We start from the raw sequence: 17468 nt of genomic DNA on the forward strand, positions 1-17468 counted from the left end.
GTCTTAAGTCCAGGGTTTTGTCTGCAGAAGTGTGAAATAACGCAGTAAGTTTTTCAGGAATGTCATCGTCAATAATGTGAGATTGATTCTTCTTCAAAACCCTGTTTTGAAGAAGAAATCATTAAATGTGTTTTTTAGAATATGTAATTTGTCAAAATGTTTCAAAATTCTCCAGCTCTTCAAATGGCAGCAGCTTCTGCAGCTCCTATCCCTGCAAAAGCACAAACAGAAAGAACATCATCAGCAATCAGAGGCAAAGCAAAATAAAGTTGAAAAGAAACATCAAAGTTTCAAATATTGCAAAGAGGGTTCCAGATCGAAGATCAAAATCTATCATACATAATATATTTCCACAATTGTCAATTCATTTGCATCCAGAAAATTCAAGTGAAAGAACGAATTAGTGAGTTGGAGAAACATTTCTTGTGATGGCTTTAGCTGCTGGGAGTGAGCAACAACAAAGTGTTTTAACTTGGTTACTTGAACCTTTAAAGGATCAGTGGATTAAAAAAGAGTTGCAAGATATCTTGGGTTTGGTGAATCTTTTATGCTAAATAAATTATGGTGAATCTTTTAATTAGAGGCCCAAATACACCAGAGAATTAACTAATGTGGCATATTTTCCACAGAGTCACCATTTTTGAGAGAGCCCTTAAAAGGAGTGGTAGTAAAAAGGCTTCAGTCTCCACCGCTCAAAATGGTTCTGCATTCACTTTTGATGTTGGTTCTTCTCATCCTATGGTTTCTCGTTTATCATGGATGCTGCCTCCTCTCTTCAAGTTGCTTTGCTGTATACATTCACTTTGGTTGCAGCCAATAGTTCAAGAATTGCCAAAAGAGGTGCGCGCTACCCATACAAGGTGTGCGCTACGCACATAGTGCATGCTACGCATTGGGCCTCACTGGCAGTGTAAAAAAACAAAGGCGCTACGCACACAGGTGTGCGCTAAGCATTGGGTTCGGGCGCTACGCACTCAGTCGGAGCCCAGAAACTTTTATTTTGCGCCCAGTTTCGTATCAAATCGGCTCCATCGACTTGCAATTTGCATACATGCCAGTGAAGGCAATATAGATGATTCACATGGTCCAGCGAGCTTGACAAACATTGCAACGCACAAATCTACTCTATGATTGGACCCTCGCCTTCTCTAATCTCTGCGTTTACATTTTAATTGTTGAAAGTCTCGGACTTGGACCTGTACAGAGAATATTTGCTGGAACTGTGAAAGTCTATACTTAGGATATCTCCTTTTTCACGTGGCTGGATGGCACTATATTTAAAAGAAATGCGATCGATCTTCAAGGCAAGGTTTTCGATCGAAGGTGTTTTCATTTAAAAATGGTTTTGTTTCAAATGGTAAATGTAACGTGGCAGTTAAAGCCAAATTGAGGTACAGATAACTATCCCAGCAAAGCAAATCGAATTGGTTAGTCTATTTTGGGTTTTCAGTGCAGTTCAGAAAGTTCAGCTACAGGTTCTGCCAATTCATTTGTTATCAACGAATAAATTGTAACGCTATGAAATTTGTTATCGAGGTGCTAGGGGACATGTAAGAAGTGATTGGTGTTGTAGTGGGCCAAACAAAGATCAGGCATCTCGCGCTTAGTTTGTTTCAATTTACACAGGTGCAATACAAGAACAAGATTGGTGTCAAATTCATTTTCTAGAGGTGGAAGATTTGGCGTTATTCTTTTCTGCAAATCAATACTGTCTTCCAACATTTTTACATAGGATGCCAAAACTGAAAGTTCTTCACTTCCATGCGTGCAAATATTAGTGGGCTGCCAAGAGTTTCTTCGCCTTAGTCAAATGGGTCATATATTTGGGGGAAACCGAATTGTGCTGGCCAGAACTCTTTGCAACGTGTAATCATTTATGGTAACATGGATGAAAGCGCCCCAAAGTTACAAAGGATGTTAAAAAATTTGGTTGTATCCAAATGGTAAAGGAAAAGTAAAAACCCAAATTAAACGCAGACTACCCACTACAGCAGAAGAATAGGATTAGGCAGTCTATTTATGACTTCAGTTAGTAATTCATAGGGTCTACGCTCCAGGTTTGGTTTTCATTGGTCATTAGAAATTCTCAGCTGGAATAATGTAACGCTTTTCTATCTTTAGAGCAGATGGATGATCCTTTTTCTATCTTCATGGATTCAGTTGAAACAACGCCCTTGTTTTTGGGTCGATCTGTTTTCTCCTAGCTGAGTTTTATATATTGTATTGAAAAACATTTGTGGAGGAGAGTTCTTAGAGCTGGTGGAGGAAAAAGACAGAGCTTTATTGTACAGGTTTTTGACAGGGATTTAATGGCAAAATACAGCTCTGACTCCTGAGATTCTTGTGGTGTGGATTTAGCATTTTGTCTTTTCTTATGTTTCATATGTGGCTTGTAATGTTTTACATTTCATTTCATAATCATTTTCTGTTGAATACTTTTAAATGAGAAAGGCAGAATCCAGTTTACTGCTCTGCCTTGGGAGGTATTCATTTTCTATGTTTTCTTCAGTTTGATAAGGATTCAACTATTGCCCTTGTCAACCTCGCAGCGGTCTTTCACTACATATAATTCCAATTTGATTGTTAAACTTCATGCTTATCTTGCCTCAGGAGATAATCTGCGTTTTTCATTTAATCTCTGCTCTTGCTATCTTCGCCCCATGCAGCCCAAAAAACCCAATCATTTATAAAAAACCCCTTTCTATCAATTTACTAGCCTAAAATCAGTTTCGAGTTTGAAGTCATCTCGCATCCTATTGCTCATTTTCTCGAGATCGACTGGAGAGAGCCCTCTCCTGTCCTCGTAGGGCTAGCTACGAGGCTGAGCTTGGTTTGATGTGGCCTTGAGTTTTTCCTTCCTCAGCCTGAGGCAGATTTGAGCGCTAACAGGTTGAGCCCATACGCCTGGTGTCAGAAAGAACTTGAGGAACCCGCAGTTCCTTAATGCGTCCAGAAAATTTGGATCTTCCACAACCATTTGGTCTATTCTTTCATGTTCACGTTATTTCCACTCAATCACCATTTTCTCACCTTGATTTGCATGCACACACCCCACATTTAACTTAATATCAGTCCTTGAAAGGGAGATTTTCGATTTGAAACAACAAATTTGGCCGAAAAATGAAAATTTACGGTTCTTTGCGCCGGTGGGACTATTTTTAAAACAGGTGCACCGATGGCGCGAGACCCTGTATTAAAACCCAATTATTGACGTGCTCCCATGCCTGGATCCCACGCCGATCATCGATAATAATTTTTTGCAAAAAGCCCTTTAAATCCCTTAAAAAGACAGTTAAATGCTCACACAACAGGTATCAATGCGAAGAGTAGGGCCACGACTCTTACCTGCAATGAACAGTTCGGCGATCGGCTTCCTGGATCCACAGTGATCTGCTCCTGAAGATTTAGGGCACAAGTGGGTAAAAATTGCTCCGAATGAGGTAAATGGTAAATATGTTTTACTTTTTTCCCTTTTATAAGCTTTTCGTATGTTTTAGGGTTTTAAAAAGTGTTTTTCGCCATTTTTCCTTAGAGATTGATAATGCGTTTGCTTCTTGTGCAGCGACAGATGATGGTGTGCTGGTGATGATGCAAAATTGGAGTCGCATTTAAGCTCTTTTCCCGACTCATAAAAAATGGAAATGAAAAGATTGCCAAGTATTTTTCCCTTTTTGACTCGCTAAAGTAAATAAAAATGGGGAGTCTGCTTTAAGCTCTTTTTCGACTCTCAAAAAACGAAAATATTGCCGAGTTCTTGTCGTTTTGACCTCGTAAATGGTTTTGAAACGTTGTTTACCCAGTATACATTTACCCCTTTTTCGGGCTGGGATAAACTATTTACGAAAAAGGTACTCCTTGGTTGACATGGCCAAGAGGTTCTCTCGAGTATTGTTTTCTACCTTTTCGGGCTCGAGAGACAACTTTACGAAAAGGGACCTTTTGGAGTTTTCTTTTCCGTGTCTTTTTCAAACTCTCTAAACATGAAAAAGATACTGAGTTTTTCCTTTGTCGAACTCGTTAAAATTTAATGACATCGAATAGCTTCTCCTTCCTAGGGCTCGTTAATCTTACTAGGTCAGATCTATCCAAAGGATGGACTTATATTAAAAGAATATTCTATCCCTTCAAGTTTGTGATAAAAAATAATTGGGGTACCTGCCAGAAATGGTGGGGGAAAATGGAAAATTTTTACTAGTTGTGTCGGTAGCTTGTCACTATTGAACATGACACTACTTTGCTTCGTGTCAGGTTGGGATATCCTCACTTCATTGTTGACCTTTGTGGGTTTGGGTCATCCAATTTTTGCCTTTCCATTTGATCTCTGCCATGTCATCATGACCTCCGATCCTATGGCTCCAAAAAACTGCCAAAATCCAGAGTCGTGTCACTGATATGTTCAAGAGTTAATCCTTCTACAGTTTACAACTCATCCTTGATTCTTTGTCTCGTTTTGATGATGTGGGATACATCATGACCCTCCTTTGACAAGGTCATTTCCTATCGACTTCAGCTCATTATCTGGGAAGTTAGCCGAGAGACTTCCTTCTAGTACCTTAGAGCTTGTATGCCCTAATGGCAAGTTCTTCACACTTGATGACAGGTTCTCATCATTGGCTTTCGATTGAGTGACTTCACAGGTGTTCGAGTTCAGTTCCTTATTCACACTCGTGAATTGTGCTACTAGTACCTTGAGGACCATTGTCATTATTGGTGGTTTCTCTCGTTCTTGTTAATAGTTCACATCATTGACTGGTAATCAAGCGATTTTCTAGCATGTTCGACTTCGACACATCTATTCACATGTTAGAATTTGTACTTTGATCGGGTCGTGTTGGAGCGCAAGACCCTGGGCTCAGATTACAAAAGTCCAGGTTGCGAGGTGATGTGACATGATCATGCTTATATACATGTCTCTTTCAAATGGATGGTTGCAACCATACCATGAGTCTGTTATATGTGATCCTTCTCATTATTGGATGGCTGCGACCATACCTTGGGTTAGATATGATCCTTCTTACTAGATGGTTGTGCCCATACCTTGGATCCATTTACATGATCTTTTTCTGGATGGCTGTGTCCATACCATGATTCATGTATCTTTTATCAGAGATTTCAGTGATGTATATGTATCTATGCTTGCTTACAGGTTTTCTGATGACAGTTTCCGGTTCCATGCATCTACTTGTAAAGCATTTCACCCCTCACTCTTGTTGGACCTTCACACTTTAAGGGGCATCTGTTACACAAAATTTCGTCACTGTCCTTGTACTCCCCGTTCCTCGATCCTGGAGGACATATACAGTGACCCTCACGTGTTTTCCTATCATGAAGAACATGTCTTTACATCCATCTTCATTTGCAGAACATTTCCCTATTACATCATTTCCCAAGAATATTCCTTCAAACTTAGTTTTCAAGACCGACGCTATCCCCCATTTTCTTCCTTGTGCCGATTTACAGAGTCTAACATGATATTAGCACCGATCGGTGCCTGTAATCCATCTATGACCCGTGCTGATCCTCTTTTGGAAATTTTTTAAAAATGGAGTCGAAGCTTCCAGGTCTAGAAGCTTCGTGAACGGAAGTCTGGTAAATGGTTAGTCGAGATAAAGCCGAGAGAGACTGTTTAGGATCCTTTCCCCTATTAAAATGGAACAAACCAAAAGGGATAAGACCTCTCCCATCATAAGAGGATCCATGTCCCCTCTCTCATGCTATATAGAATTCTTCTTTCCCAACCTCAGCTAGCTAATGAAAGGGTTGGAATAATTTGCAAAATCTTGATAGCCAAAACAACTCTTGATAGCCTTAGCCTTCTAGTTTGTGCTTCTGAAGGGAGAATAAGTTTGCGGTTTGTTTGGTTTGGAGCAAAGAGGAATAAACCTTGAACTCCCATTGTTTGAGGTGAATCATGAGATGCTAACAGTGGTGCTGGAGCCCAGACATGTCGAAGGAAACCTGCAACACTAAGGCGAAGGTTGTACTTTCCTTTTTGTCATAATAATACAACTAATATTTTTTTTCCTATATCAATTGCATATGCCGTTTGGTCGATTAAGACTCCTTAGTCTCTTAAGTAGTTTGAATCTATTATATGCTATCATGTGTGCTTTGGTTTCTTGTTTATTTGCTTCAGGTGCTTGATTGACATTAATGAGTTGATCACTGGAGCAAAGACACAAGGACTTCATCAAACAAGGATTAGCGATACAAGAGGTAGGATCTTATCCATTCTCAATCTAAGGGAACTTATGTAAAATTGTCTTGTTTGTGGCTAGACCCACTCCCCTGGGCTAGAGGGATTGTCTCTATTCGCAGAGAGAATTTTCCTACTCCACAACAACTCACGGGAAACAATGTTGCTTTCCCCCCTGTTTCTCAACTGCAATCTTGGGTTTTGTTCCTCTACAACACTAGGAATGATGCTCTCTCTGTTTAACATCACTTTTCCATTCACGCTTCCCAAGAATCTACCTCTGCATGGATGTCCATGTTACTGTTGCATCAAACTACTTGAACTCTGCCACTGCATTAAACCAAAGAATGGGATCCTAAGCATTTCTCCATACTGAGAATTAATTCTCAATCAAGCTACACACTCCAACAAGGCTCTCCATGCTTATTCATGGCTCACAGATCTTGACAGGTACTTCTACGTGGTTTCTATGTTCTTCATTTAATTTAAAGAGGCATGTATGAGAGATCAAAGGAATACAATTTCAACTTGACACAGGCCCAACACTCTTCTCTGAGAATCGTGGTCCTTTTTGCCTTGACCCAATGATCTTTGACAATCACTATTTATTCTAGCAACCAACTCCTTTGTGCTCATTTACTCTTTAGCTTCCGATTCATATGTTCTCCATACTAATTTGTATTACAATATCAGAGCCCAAAATCTCGTAACATTACACTACAGTGAAATTTCAGAGTCATAACATATCGTAACTTTATATTACAATGACATTACGATATTATGAGATTATGATGCCTTTAGCCCCTTTTGCTTAACTCCTTATCAAATTTTCACCATAGGACTACTGCTTATGACCACCGACATAACACTTAGGTGCTAACGCCTTTAGGCTCCTGCCAGGGGGTCTATCTCATTGTGTATTTTCTCTCTGCCCTTGGTTCTTTTAGCTTGCTCAACCAAGCGCCAACACATCAGAGATCTCACACATCGTAAAATTTCTCAAAATGTATTTATAGTGGAGTTTTGAAATATCCAACCTCCGATATGCTCCATTGAATCTAGGTGCTAAGCCCTGCTCTGTGCCCTTAGTTCTTTGGGTCCCCACGACCGAGTGCCAATCAACCTCGGAAGCTCCTGGCATTATAACATTTTCAAATAGAAATTGCACAGGAGTTACGAGATCTCGACCTCCGAGATGACGTCATGCTCTCGTCATCATCTTGTCTCCTTAGTGGTGACACATGTCACCCAGATTTTCCCCATTAGGCCACTCAATAGTGCTAAATCTTCCTACCATTTTTCCTCCGTGCTGTTGAAAATAACAACAAGAAATGATAAAAATAGAATCCAGAATATTCGAATTTTAATTTGTCCTTGAATTAAAATTGTGAATTAAAATCAAATTTAGTCTCACCAGCTGCTTGGAAATAATTAATTAATTCATTATGGATTAATTAGTTGGAGAAATTCAAGTTAGAAGTCTTTCTGAAGTCATGCAAGAGTTATCCCTTAAATTAAGGAGATAAGCCTTAAATTAAGGAGATAAGTTTGAGTTATATTTGAGTTGTAATCAGTTAGCTCAATTTACTGAGTTAAGTCCAGTTAAATTAGTTCCAAACTGGTTGAGGAACTAATTGTGAGTTATCAGTTTGTTGATGCATGCATGCACTCAACAAGTGTACTCCAGATAACTGAAGATTCCCTCATCAGAAACTCATGCATGTCTGTTTTGAGAAAGACCCAATTGAACTAAATGTCAAGGACAGTGTATTATCAGTTGCGTGTTTTCTCCTATAAAGGAAACTCATGCATGCAGAAGGAAAATGTTCCTTGAGGATTGTGCAGTTCATACAGGGTGTGGGATCAGTGTGAGAGATCAGTTTTCCACTTGGTTGGAGAAGATCATCCTAGAGGAACAATGCAAGGAAAAAGGAGCTTGGAGGGCAGAGGAGAAGGCTTGTGAGAAGCTTTGATTGCCTCTGAGCATCCAGGAGGATTTTATTGAGATCTGGCTAGCTGTGAGAGCTAAGGCATTGTATAATTATGATGTATTTCCACCTTGTATGATAATACATATAGTGGGGTTTTTTGCTGAGGCTTTCCCCTGAGTATTTTCTGTGTTTCATGTGCATTGATTCTTCTTCTTCTGGTTATACATGTTTAGCTCAATCTTGCTCAATCTTTAAGCTTCTGCAAAGCAATTTGATAGTAGAAGTAGATTATAGTATTTTTCTTTGGTATATTGCATTATTAGGTTAATCTACAATCAAATTTTTTATATGGTCTCAGAGCAAGATTTGTAGAATTTCTACACGTGCTGCCACATCATGCTGATGTCATCTTCCAAGGTCAGCTTTTGAGGGCCAATCACTTACTGCCATGTGTCCTGCCAGAGGAGAGAGAAAGGGTCCCTCGGTCCTTGGTTTGAAAATGATTTCCTTTTTATTTCATGTTTTCCACAACCCGTGACACTTTTCAAAAGAAATCAATTAACAAGGAGTTACGAAACTCTGAAATCCTCATATGCGAAGGTTCTCTCCTGCTCCGATAGTCAACATTTCGAAGCGAATTACTTTGAGGTTATGAAGTATCAGATTAGAACTTTCTCAAAAGGAAATTACATTGAGGTTACGAAGTTCTGAGATCCCGACGTTCCTAACCTCCGAGGTTCCGATGGTATCGACCTTCTGAGGTTCCGAGATTCCAAAATTCACCTACTCCGAGGTTTCGATATTCACCCTGCTTCTGAGTTTGTTTTAAATAAACCTTCAAAGTCTCGATATTCCGAGGTTTTGAGCTTTCTGGGGTTCTGATATTCCAATCCTTTTGAGGTTTCGAGTGATCTAAAAATGGGGCACTTAGGCTTCTTGCTTAACTTACAAGAACCTCTCCCACTTTCAAAGCTTTAAATTTTCCCAAGTCTTAATGATTAACCAATGCGAAAATAAGAAATGTGCTTGAAATATAGTGCATGATTTTGCTTGTTTTAAACTAATTATATGCTTTAAAGATCTGATGTTTTAGCTGATATGTAAATGTGCTTAAACATATATATAAGTGCATATAACAATGAATAAGGTAGCAATAAACAATCACAAAGGAACAACAATTTAATTAGCAGTTCACCCACAACTCTTGGGCTACATCTCCGTGAGCTCTAGTCAACTCAACTAGACTCTTTGGGATTATGGTCTAAGTCTTTTTTACAAGATCTTGACTTAAATCCTACTGTTTTACACAAAAACAGTTAGTCCATACACCATTTAATCCCCGGCTCTTGAAGCTCTGGATCTTGGCTCTTGGTTCTGGCTCTTGGCTCTGACTATGGCTCTTTGGCTCTTGGTTCTAGCTCTTGGCTCTGACTCTGGCTCTTTGGCTCTGGCTCTCTATCAGTTCACAACCCTCTTGGCTTTTCACTTGGCTTCCAAGTGACTCCCTTGGCTACTCTTTTGCTTCTACGCTGCCTCTTTGGCTTTTGCGCTACCTCTTTTGCCTTAGCTTCCTGCTTTGGCTTGGCTTTCAGCAACAAACCCCCAATGATCAGCAACAACAACCAACAATGACCAACAACCCCTCAGCAGCCATTAACAACTTGTCTCTGTCATTCTGTGGCTTTTTAAGCCAAATCAGCGATGTTGGTTCATCTTCCCTCTCAGGCTCTCTGTCTTCTAGCCACAGTCTGCTCAAATCCCTTCTCTGAGCGTTAGCCATCATTGCTAAACGCCCTCGGGGATGAACGCCACCTATTCTGTAACAGAATGGGTCATCAGCACTTGAAATACCTCAGAAACATTCATTCTTTGTTTACATAGAGAACGCTGTAAAAACATGAAAAACTCTGCAGAAAACACTGCTCTGGACTTCAAATTTTCATAATCCTGCTTTATATCCCTATCGGTCCACCTGTGAGTCGCCATTACATGTCACAAGGGCCTTGTTCCAAGGTTTCCGTTTGTATTTTAAAATTTCATTAAAATGGTGAAAATAACGAAAAAAATGGCTTTGGCAGATATGAAATAATATATATTTTCATTCCAGAACCCCTTCGAGTTCGGTGTTGAGCTAATTTATTCACACAAATTAACACAAATATTCCTTATCAATTCGGATTGTTAATACTTGAAGGCAAGTCCACTATATATGAATATCAGATGTAATCAAACTTGAAAGATAAGTTTTTCAAAAACTAAAGAAGTGCATATTAAAAATATAACCTATATTAACAATTCCAATTCACTTTGTAAAGAGGGAAAGTTTGAAATGGCTCTTAACTTAAGAGGTCCAATTCTTCCTCAATTATTACTTGATGAACAGAAATCAGAAACTAATAGCTTAAGATGTACAAATCTTTAATGAAGGGAAGCTCATAACTTAAGAGACTTTTGGTATGTTCCATCACAATTGATTCACCATAATGCTATCAATTAAAACCAAAGAAATACATAAGAAAACTGTTTGCATGTAATCAAGGAAAACTAGTTACAATTCACCAAATTAACAGAAGGAGTGCTCAACTTGAACACTTTGTTTTTCCAACTTATTAAAGTGATGCATAAACTAAGATTTAATGAAATAAATCATCACACATTAACCATAAACTAATCTAAAACAAAGCTTGTAAACAAGTTCTACAATAACTAAATTATGGAAAATTAAATTAGTTTAAACAAAGAAGTGTACTTAGCTTGGAATGGGGGCCCTCCACCCTTGCTTTGCACACTTGAAGATTGATATCAGAAGCTTAAACTTCAGTCACACATCCACATTATTGAACAAAAAAATAGTAGTAGAATAGGTTCTTCAAATTAGCTCTCAACTCCAAAATGTCTCAGCATGAAATTATACAAAAGTCAATACATAAGCCATCAAAGTCTTGGCTTTAAATATAAGTCTTGTGAAATAAACTGATCTATAATCCTTCTAACAAACATATCTACTCATATTCACATATCTAAGTCGAATTCATCAATCCCATCCCAAGAAATATGGTCAATCCCATAAAATCTCAAAACTGCTCTATTTCTATGGATTTTCTGAGTGACTAGTCATGGTTGACCAGCACTAAATGGGCATAATAAAGCTTGTTCTGTTCAAACCAAGTAGAGCTGGCTTAGTCCTAGTTCCCAAGCTATCCATCCATGCATCAAACTCATGCTCAAGTGTCCTGCAAACATGTCATCCATATAGCTATTACGGGAATTTCTGAATCTGTCAATATTTGCACTTGAAACCAAATTTTCATAAAAACTTTAGAATTTGAAAAATTAAAATTAAATACCTAAGTAGACATGAAATACATCAAAATGGGATGGATAAAGTGGAAAATGGATGGAAAATAGATGGATTAAGTAAGTTTCCTTTAGCAAAAATAAGACCAAAATCGAGGGCCAACATCCGGTTTTCATTGCATCGCGCTTCCCCTTTGTATTTCGTTTAATAGTAAAATATACGAAAATACATAAGAAAATACCTTTCAGCGGATTTCAAAATATATCAAACCTGGCTCATATTGCTGTCGGGTCTGGCCATCGCATCGCATACATATACGTGTGTATCATTGCTCCTTGTAATGTGCCGATGCGATATTGCGATGCGATAAGTCGCAATCGCAGATCGCACAAGCCCGAGGCCTTCCCAGATAGCATGGTTTATGTCAACATCGATGCAATATGCCGATTGGATCTGGACCGTTGATCGGCCAGATCTGATGGCCCCTGTTCACTGTTGACTTAAACCTCCGATAGGCTCGATTTCATGGTTTTCTGCATGTTTTTGGGTTGCGATAGTGTAACTCGAATTTTTTGAAACTTCTCCTTTGTGGTGGTTTTGACCTTTTATGAGTATTTTTAGAAGACTTGAAAATTTAGAGGGTTTTTGGGACCCATTTGAAAGGGATTTTTTCCTCTTTCTCAAAGAACAAAGGGGAACTTCTTTTTGGGATAACTTCTCCATCTGAAGTCCGTTTTCTCCCTTTTAAGTTGCGTTGGATTCAGAACAAAGGGATCTCTGCAATGAGACTATTTCTGAGAGTAGCCTGCGACTTTCATTTTCCTCTGATTTACAAAGGATTTGTGCCATTTGGCACCTTTTACCTCTTATATGAAGTCTTTTAGACTTAGAGGTTTATCGAGGATCCATTTTTGGATCACGCCTTCCCACTAAAGAACTTTTGGTCTCCAAGAGACTGATATACTGATCTGAATAGTAAATGAGAGTGACTCACCCTCTTCTTTCAGCCTCCCTACACTTGCCTTCGCATAGTGCCTTTGAACCAAAGTTTCTGACCACTTCCCTTCTTGGATGGGCTGGTCTTCTTGGGAAGAACTGTCTTCCTCCTTGCCTTCCTACAGAACTCCTATTGAAATGGTTATAGAAGGTAGTTTTGAGCTTCTCTGCCTTGACCATTGATCCAAGGTGGCTCAAACAAGTGTGAAGTATACCTTCTTAACAAAACTGTCATTTGTACTTGTTTGACAAGCTGTCAACAACGACTGTTAACAACAACAGAAATACAGACAACAACAACTGTTAAAAACAACATAAATACAGACAACAACAATTGGATGGCCTGAACTCCTGCTCCACAAAGGAACATATTTCACATCTTGTGAACATCTCCATGTCTTACATTTGCATACAAATGATGGACTAGACAACAAGCCCACAAATCATGCCTTTAAAACAAATGACCCTTCAAGTCAAGCATGTAGAAAATGACCATTTGGATTCTTTTTCAAAAGATGAAACTCTTCATTATTATCTCCATTTGGAGACCAAGTTAACTTCTCCCAAGTCAACATGGCATCACATGCATGTCAAAGCAATCAACCCTGCAAGTTAATTTACACATACATGTTCAAAAACAGGGAAATCATCAACATCCCTGTGTTCATGCATCTCATGCTTATGCATGCATTTCATCCTTCAAATTTCACTTTAGCACACTGTACTTTCGAAGCTGAAATGAAATATAATGTTGCAGCAACAAAGTGAGTCTCCTACTCAACCTTTTTCCATTCACCATCTTGGTAGACCTGCAACTTGCATTCCATTAACAAAGAAATGCAAATAGATGCATTAATAGACATGCAATCTTAATCGGATAAGAAATCTAACCGTTTCTTACCAATCCATTTCAAAGGTACTACCTCTGTCTGCACATCAGCATCAACATGTGAATCATTTTGAGACACATCACTCATGGAATCTGCCTTTCCATTTTTTCCATCTTCTCTTTCCACTTTCTTTAGCTTTGGTGGAAGCATTGTTGGATTCAGTGTCCAACATTTTGCAGCAATATGTCCTTGCTTATGGCAGTAAGTGCACTGCATGTGCATCCTTGTGATAGCATGATTTGCCTTGTCTAATGGACCTTTGGCTGCTTGCTTCTTTTCCTTCAAAAGTTTCTTGTATGTGTCCATTCTCTTCCAACATCTAGAAACATCATGGTTACCCAAACCACAGAAGGAACATGCAACTCTTTCCTCATACTTATGTGGAAATTTACCATGCTTTGCAAAATCAAAAGGAATGTGTTTAGAACCAGATTTATACCTGCCTCTTTCACCTTTATTGCCTCCATGAGGAGGTGAAGCAAATGAAAAAGTGGCTTCCTTTGGAATTCCATCAATCTCTTCAAGGCTGTTAGAGTCTCCCCAACTCTCTGGTTCAAGTGTGTGCTTTTGAACACCTGCATCCTGCAAATGATGTTTCAAACCATTGCATTCCTCTTGAATACAACCTTCACACTTCTGAGGTAGAGGACATGAACTGAAACTCCTTCTTGGGGTTGTTTCAATGGCATTCATGACAGCTTTGGAATTCTCTCCATAAGGCTGTCCATAGCCAAGACCCAAATATATAGGCCTTTCCTCAACCATTATTGGTTCAACAATACCTTGTGCATGCTTTCCCAAGCCCTTTCCTTCATAGCCCATCTTGGACATTAGCTTGGAACCTATGCCTTTAGTATGTTTTTCAAAAGAACCAATACAAGCATTCTCAGAAGAATTTGAAGACAAACTGGAATGGCTTACCTCTTCTTCAAGCTGATACTTGACTAAGGCTTCTTGGGCAACAAAGAGCTGTGACTCCAACTCATGCATCCTCTTCAGGTTCATATTTGCAATATGAAGTTGCCTCTCCATTTCCTGCAATTTGTCAGAAAGCAACTGCTTCTCTTCCTCCACGGAATTCAACTGCTCTCTAAGCATGCTGCTCTTCCTTCCATCCTCATACATTTCTGTCACCATATCCATCATGATGAACACATCTTGCTTCATGTCTTCATCAAAGACTTTTGTGAAGAAAGGAGAATTTGAGGACTCACTTGAAGAAGTTGTCATTATGTCAACGAACAAAGATCTGCAAACAAGAATAACAAAGAGCTTTATTCAAGCAACCTTTTGCAAGAATCCTCTTGTGCTTCAAGGACTGCTTTGAGGTCCTTTGGGATAGAAGAATGCCTTCAACCCTTCTCCTTCTTGTCCTTCTTAGACTAAGATATCAATAGCTTTCCCTTCACCTCTGCAAACTCAGTAAATAGTCAGTCTGCAAACAAGCGTATAATCAATCAAACAATCAGTCCTTGACCGCCCAAACACCTTTCAGACAAGCAATCTCTGCTCTGTCAATCAAGCATTATGATATAACCTTCTTAAAGGTGTGGTTAATCAATCTTAAGCTTCGATACCACCTGATCTGAAAATGGGGCACTTAGGCTTATTTCTTAACTTACAAGAACCTCCCCCACTTTCAAAGCTTTAAATTTCCCAAGTCTTAATGATTAACCAATGCGAAAATAAGAAATGTGCTTGAAATATAGTGTATGCTTATGCTTGTTTTAAACTGATTATATGCTTTAAAGATTTGATGTTTTAGCTGATATGTAAATGTGCTTAAACATATATAGAAGTGCATATAACAGTGAATAAGGCAACGATAAACAATCACATAGGAACAACAATTTAATTAGGAGTTCACCCACGACTCTTGGGCTACATCTCCGTGAGCTCTAGTCAACTCAACTAGACTCTTTGGGATTATGGTCTAAGTCTTTTTTACAAGCTTTTGACTTAACTCCTGCTGTTTTACACAACAACAGTGGGTCCATACACCATTTAATCCCTGGCTCTTGGCTCTTGGTTATGACTCTGGCTCTTTGACTCTTGGTTCTGGCTCTTGGCTCTGACTCTGGCTCTTTGGCTTTGGCTCTCTATCAGTTCACAACCCTCTTGGCTTTTCACTTGGCTTCCAAGTGACTCCATTGGCTGCTCTTTTGCTTCTGCATTTCCTCTTTAGCTTCTACGCTGCCTCTTTTTCCTTAGCTTCCTGCTTTGGCTTGGCTTTCAACAACAAACCCCAATGATCAGCGACAACAACCAACAACGACCAAAAACCCCTCAGCAGCCATCAACAACCTGTCTCTGTCATTCTGTGGCTTGTTAAGCCAAATCGGCTCTGTTGGTTCATCTTCCCTCTCGGGCTCTCTGTCTTCCAGCCACAGTCCGCTCAAATCCCTTCTCTGAGCATTAGCCATCATTGCTAAACTCCCTCGGGGATGAATGCCACCTATTATGTAATGGGATGGGTCATCGGTGCTTGAAATCCTTCAGAAACAATGGTTCTCTGTTTACACAGAGAATGCTGTAAAAACACGGAAAAATCCACAGAAAACACTGTTCCGGACTTCAAATTTTCATAATCTCGCTTTATATCCCTATCGGGTCTGCTTGTGAGTCGCCATCGCATGTCGCAAGGGCCTTGTTCCAAGGTTTCCATTTGTATTTTAAAATTTCATTAAAATAGTGAAAATAATAAAAAAATGGCTTTGGTGGATCTAAAATAATATATATTTTCATTCCAGAACCCTTTCGGGTCCGGTTTTCATCACATCATGCTTCCCCTATATATTTCGTTTAATAGCGAAATATATGAAAATACATAAGAAAATGCCTTTCGGTGGATTTCAAAATATATCAAACCCGGTTCATATTGCCGTCGGGTTCGGCCATCGCATTGCATACATATACGTGTGTATGACCACTGCTTGTAATGCGCTGACGCGATATTGCGATGCGACAAGTCACAATCGCAGATCGCACAAGCCCGAGGCCTTCCCATATAGCATGGTTCATGTCAACGCCGATTGCGATCTGCCAATATCGGCGATCACGGTATCGCATTGGCCCGGTCCCATCGCATGTTATGCCTCCACCTGTCACCACCGATGCGATATGCCGATTGGATCTGGACCATTGATTGGCCAGATTCGACGACCCCTGTTCACTGTTGACTTAAACCTCCGATAGGCTCGATTTCATGGTTTTCTTCATGTTTTTGGGTTCCGATAGTGTAACCCGAATTTTTTGAAACTTCTCCTTTGCGGTGGTTTTGACCTTTGATGAGGATTTTTAGAAGACTTGAAGATTTAGAGGGTTTTTGGGACCCATTTGAAAGGGATTTTTGCTTCTTTCTCAAAGAACAAAGGAGAACTTCTTTTTGGGATAACTTCTCCATCTGAAGTCCGTTTTCACCCTTTTAAGTTGCGTTGGATTCAGGATGAAGGGATCTTTGCAATGAGACTATTTCTGAGAGTAGCCTGTGACTTTCATTTTCCTCTGATTTACAAAGGATTTGTGCCATTTGGAACCTTTTACCTCTTATATGAAGTATTTTAGACTTAGAGGTTTATCCAAGATCCATTTTTGGATCATCGAGGAATTACTTATTTGTGTAGAGGCTCTGCCATTATCTCTGCTGAGTTTGGCATTGCTGCCAACTTTGGCTATGCACCAAGACTACTCCAATCACATTTTAACTCTGCTATCATGGACTTAATTCACCAAAATTTGACTGGGAATAACTCATGATCCTGGAGGCCATTTGCAGACTTCCACATAATGTTGGAAATCTCTTTCAGAGAACTAACGAACTATGCCATCTCCAAGAGCATCTGACTTGATCTCTTGAGGAAGAAACTCATCTAAAGTCTAGGACTCCCAACCATCATAGTCTTCTTTTTATGACTTCTCTAGTAAGACTGCTGCTATGGTGATTGTCTACCAGAGACTACAACAACCATATGACTCCCCCTAAGCTTGACACATCAAGCATATCAATGCTATCATTTGTCACCGCAAACGTCCATGCTAATCTGGTTGACACTAATTCCAACACCTTTGCTAAATTCTAGACAATTCAAACTTCCCAAAACATCTCTTAACATGATTGTTGACATCATGCCAACACACTTACTGCCACTAGCCAGACA

Source organism: Pinus tabuliformis, chromosome 3_2 (genome assembly GCF_031772625.1).
Source record: "Pinus tabuliformis cultivar Carrire ecotype Pingquan chromosome 3_2, CPIR1, whole genome shotgun sequence".
Lineage (NCBI taxonomy): Eukaryota > Viridiplantae > Streptophyta > Pinopsida > Pinales > Pinaceae > Pinus > Pinus tabuliformis.